Source organism: Orycteropus afer, unplaced genomic scaffold, assembly GCF_000298275.1.
Source record: "Orycteropus afer afer isolate SDZICR_OR568_19922 unplaced genomic scaffold, OryAfe1.0 scaffold00015, whole genome shotgun sequence".
NCBI lineage: Eukaryota > Metazoa > Chordata > Mammalia > Tubulidentata > Orycteropodidae > Orycteropus > Orycteropus afer.
Window position 1 is genome coordinate 4,195,686 of NW_006921602.1, and position 5,810 is coordinate 4,201,495.

The following is a 5,810-nucleotide window of genomic DNA, read 5'->3' on the forward strand; positions in this document are numbered from 1 at the left end:
TCTTCCTAAGGCCTTGAGTTATTTGAGCTGCTCAGTTTCCTTATGAGAAAGTTCCTTATTCTGATTAAGCCAGTTTGATTCGGTTTCTGTCACTACAACAAGAGCTTTGATCTCCTACTGAGAATTTGCATTTCTACTCCAGATATAGGAGCTCTAGTAGCATAGTGCCTTAAGGCAGTTGACTGCTAACCAGAAGGCTGGCGGTTCAAATCCACCAGCCACTCCTTGGAAGGAAGGTTGGGCAATCTACTTCCATAGTGATACTGCCTCGGCAACCCAAGGAGGGGTCACTATGAGTCGGGTCCAACTCGAGGGCACATAACAACAACTCCAGATATACTGAATCAAAATCTGTATTTTAACAGTATCCTCAGGTGAGAGAATTTTAAATATTGTAAAAATGTAGGTTCTGATTCACTGTATCTGGGGTAGAAATGCAAATTCTCAGCAGGGGTTTGAACCCAAGGAACTGGTTGGAAGGTCTGTTTACAACCAAAAGAATCTTAAGTAAACACCAACTCAACCCATCTCCCTAGACCTTTTGAATAGGGAAGGGTGGTGAGAAGTGGGCATTTGACTTTTTTGAGAGCCCAACATCTATTCCCCTTCCCCAACAATCCTGGATTTCCTTTGGGGGTAGGACCTCCCCTCACAGTATACTGCTCAAATTTATAGTAAATTCAGGAAGCCTGAGATTCACCGGGAAGGGTGGAGGGGGCCCAGAGGCTCCTTCTGTTGGAACTTCCCTCTCAGCTTTGGTTAGGCTAGAGTGTGGACATGCACCAATGAGACTCTGTCCTGGGACTCTGAATCTTAAGCAGAAGCAAAAGAAGAGGCAAGGTTGAAGTTTATTCAGTTTAGCTGGGGTGACAAGACTGACACCCTGCTTCTGACAGTGGTCCTATAACTTTATGTGTATGATCTGAATTCCCAGGTGTATAATGGAGCTGACAAGGGGCAAGGTTGTAGTCACTGCTTGGTCACAGCCAGCCACCCAGAGGGACCAAGTAGTTGAAACCTGTGGGCTCGGGACCATTGTCACAGAGGACACCAAGCTCAATTGGCATAACATACTACACAAAACATTGTTCCACCTCCTACTGTGGCGAGTAGCAACTGGGATCTTAAAAGCTTGCAAGCTGCCATCTAGATGCAATGATGGGTCTCTCCTTGTCCAGAGACAAGAAGAATGAAGAAAACCAAAAATTCATGGAAACAATTAGTCCTAGTGACTGGTACACCATCCAATCTGCAGCCTATATGACTATGAGACCAGAAGAACTAGATGGTGCCCAGCTACTACTGTCAACCACTTGGAAGAAGATCTATGTAGGAAATCCTGGATAGAGAGGGAGAACAATGTGGAACAAAACTCAAAATCATTTGGAAAAAAAAAAGGGGGGGACCACGTTTGCTGGCCCCATAGAGCCTGGTGGAACCACTGAGACTATGGCCCCTAGATGCCGTTCAGGTCTGGAATTGAACTCAGGCCTGTGGCTTCCAGCCAAACAATAGAGAGGCATATGAGTTGAACATTTACCTGAGGTAGATACACTCCTTGGAGAGAACAATCGTGGGAGAAAGAAGGGCTGCTTATGCACAGGGAGACAGCTCAGGGGGCAGGAGTGCATGGAGGGATGGACACTGGGAAGAGGTAACTATGGGGAGGAGGTGGGAGGGGAGCTGTTGCATTGTGGCAAATTGTGGTCAATGTCATGAGACAAAGTGTATGTGAACTGCTGTATGGAAAGTGAATTTGCTCTGTAAATCTTCACCCAGATCACAATAAAAAGAAAAATAAATAAATAAATAAATGATTCCTGCCCCTCAGATGCTCTGGATTCACCCTGCTTCCTCACAGTTCACAGCTGCATTTTCATCTTTCCATCCTGTGACCTTCCTCACATGCTTCCATTAAGCCTCCTTTTTTTGGTTTGACTTAGCCAAATATGATTTTTGTTGTATGCAACCCAAGAACCCTGAGCAGCCATGGAAAGAGGGACAAGAGAAGGCTGGACAGGGGTGTGTGGTACCCCCTACAGCTTCTGTGTCTTCAAAGGCCTTTGAGGCCTCACCTTATCTTTGACTGAAGACAAGACAGTGCCCTTATTCTTAACAGTGGCAGTAGTGATAGATCCTTGTTTGATTTTACAGACAGTGGAAGCTTTGGAAATAAAGAAAGAAAATGACTGGCAGTATAGGGCCACTAGATGGATAGACTCCCCAGCATGGGATGAGGCTTTAAAAGCAGAGGTTACTTTGTTGGTGGTGCACAGAGTTAGATGTTTACTGGGTACTGTGTGTCCACGACCCCATTTTCCCACCAGGCTGTTGTGGCCTCTGAGGCATAGATTATATAGCTAGGAATTTTACTGGAGGAAGATTATAATAGTAAAAGACTAGTGGTCTATTTTAGATTTTTGAGAACATAAACCAAAAGCATGAGCAACAAAAGACAAAACAGACTCACTGAAATTTTAAAAAATTAAAAATTCTTGTGCATAAGAGGACCTTATCAACAAAATTAGGAGAATGAGAGAAAATATTTGGGAACTATATATCTGATAAGGGAGCTCTGGTAGCGTAGTGCCTAAGGCATTTGACTGCTAATCAGAAGGCTGGTGGTTCAATCCCACCAGCCACTCCTCAGAAGGAAGATTGGGCAATCTACTTCCATAGTGATACTGCCTCGGAAACTCAAGAAGGGGTCACTATGAGTCGGATCTGACTTGACAGCAGTGAATTTGGTTTGGTTTTATATCTGATAAAGGGCTAATATCCAAAATATATAAAGAACTCTTACATCTCAACAACAACAAAAAGCCTAATAACCCAGTCATAAAATGACAAGGGTCTTGAATAGATATTTCACCAAAGAAGAAATACAAATGGCCAATAAGCACATGAAAAGATGTTCAACTTATTAGTCATTAGAGAAATGCAACTCAAAACTACAGGAAGATGTTACTTTATACCCACTAAGATGGCTATGGTCAAAAAAAAAAAAAAGTGAAAAACAACAGGTGTTTGTGAGAATATGGAGAAATTGGAACCCTCAGCCTTTGTTAGTGGAACTGTGAAATGGTACCACTGTGGAAAACAGTTAGTGGTTCCTCAAAAAGTTAACCATAGAATTACCTTACAGCCAGCAATTCTACTCCTAGGCATATATGTAAAAGACTTGAAAGCAGGGACTCAAACAGATACTTGAATACCAATATTCATTGGAGCTCTATTCATAATATCCAAAAGGGGAAAACAGCCCAAGTGTCCAGCAACAGATGAGTGGGTAAGCAAAATGTGGTATATACTTACAATGGAATATTATTGACCGATAGAAAGGAATGAAGTCCTGGTTCATGCTGCAACATGAATGAACCTTGAAACCATTATGCTGAGGGAAATAAGTCAGACACAAAAGGACAAATCTTATAAAATAAGTAAATGTGTGTTTGTTGGATGCTGTCAAGCAGATTTCAACTCATGTCGACCCCATAGGGTTTCCTGGACTGTATTCTTTATGGGAGAAGACTGCAATGTCTTTCTCTTGTGATGCTGCTGAGTGGGTTCGAATCACCAACATTTCTGTTTGTAGCTAAGTGCTTAACTGTTGCGCCACCCGAACTTCTTGGTAAATGAATGGAGACCTACAGTTAGTGGTTACCAGGGACAGGTGGGAGGAGGAAATGGGAGACACTGCTTAAGGAGTATTGAGTTTCTGTTAAGAGTGATGAAAAAATTTGGAAATGGATGTGTTAAACTGGGTTTTCTAGAGAAACAAAACCAGTAAAGCTTATATTGAGAGAGAAAAGGAAATTTATCTTAGGAAAATGGCTCACATACTTATAGAAGCTGGCAAGTCCAAAGTTATTGGATCAAAAGTCAAGCTGGAGGCTTTTCCTGACTCACGCAGCCGCAGGGCTGAGGAGCTCAAGGTTGGTAGGCAGTATACTGGCTGTTGACTCCAACAAATGACAAATCCAAGATCCCCAGGCCGAATGGTGGATTGTTGGCTCACAAGCAGTTGTAGGCAGCACAACAGGATCCCGATCCACAGAGGAAGAGAAGAGTGTCCCTTTCCCAGGATGTCCATAAATATACTGGAAGCAGGCCACACCCCTAGGGAAACTCCTTTTCAATGGATAGTCTGCTCAAAACATACATATCTGATCCCATCATGGGAACAACCACATAACAACTGCTTCAACCACACAGAATTGTGGTCCAGCCAAGTTGACACACAACCCCAACTATCACAATGGGTAATGGTGATGGTTGCACGACATGATGAACATAATTGATGTCACTGAACTGCATGTGTAAAGATGGTTGAAATGGCAAATGTTTTGTTATATGTATTTTACTGTAATGAACATTTTTAAAAAATCTGGCAGGAAATGAGTAATCATTGTATTTTTTTTTTTTTTCCTTTTTTCTTCTTAGAATTTCCTCTCCTTTCCAATCCCATACTCCCATTTCCCAATTTCCCATACCTCTTTCTTCTCCTCAGGTAGTCTATGTTAACAATTTAGTATATGTCCTTCCATATTTTTTTACGTATTCTTATAATCCTCCTATAATGCAGATCTGTATCTGTGTTTTGAGTTGCTATCAGTTGATTGCAACTCATGGTGACCCCAGGTGTTCAGAGTATAATTGCTCCATAGAGTTTTTAAGGCTATAGTTTTTGGGAAGCAGATTGCCAGGATTGCCTCCCTAGGCACCTCTGGGTTGGTTCAAACCTCCCACCTTTCAGCTAGTTGTTGAATGCGTAATCATTTGTGCTACCCAGGACTCCTAGATATATATCTGCATACATATATATTATACATACAAACACAAAGGCAGGGAATTTTTGTTGTCTCTCTAAAGATAGATCACATTATGCACGTTTTTCTGCAACTCAGTTCTTCCTCTCAACAGACCTGCCCTGAGCCAACTGGTATAGCTCTAAGTCATTCTTTTTCATGGCTGTGTAATAGTCTATGGTGTAGATAAATAGTTTATTCAGCCATTCTCTCGGTTGCTGGGCATTCACTGTGTTCCATGTGTTTGTGTGCATGCATTACTCAAACTGCTGCAATCAACATCTGTGTGTTTACATTTTTACCTGATGGGGCTTTTATTTTCACAGGCTAAATTCCCAGGGAGAGATTGCTGAGTTGAAAAGTGTAAGCATTTTTCTACTTAAATAGATGCTTCCAGATTGCTTTCCACCAAGGCTATAACATTTCACACTTAAAAAAAAAAAAAAAAAAAAGTAAGAGGGGCACACTTTTCCAACATCCCTAAGACTGGCATGGAATATTCCAAAATATTAGCAGTGGTAGTACTTCAATGTTGGGATTTTGGGTGTTTGTTCCCCTTTATATTCTTTGATTTTATTTTCCAATGTTTTCGCTTTCAAGAAGAGGAAAGTTGCACTGATTTCTATCTGAACCAGCCTCGCGGATTCCTCAGCAAGCACTTTCCACAGCCTGCAGGCCCCAGGGCTCACTGTGCAGTCTGTCCCCAACACTAGGCTTCTGAGCTATCCTGCCCTGTCATGGACCTGTCACCTCATCCCAACAAGTGGGAGAACCTAGAGGTCTTGCACACTGTCCACGCATCTTAGGTCTCCTAAGGCTGACTCGCCCAGGGTGTCCACATGGAAGGCACACAGTGCTCTGGTGGAAAACTTCTAGACTCAGAAGCAGAAAGATGTGGCACTGCATCATTGTTCTGTAATATCTCTGAACATCAATCAGCATCCTTGTCTATGAAATAGGCATAGTAAAGCAACTATATCACAAGGTTGTTAAGAGCAAAAA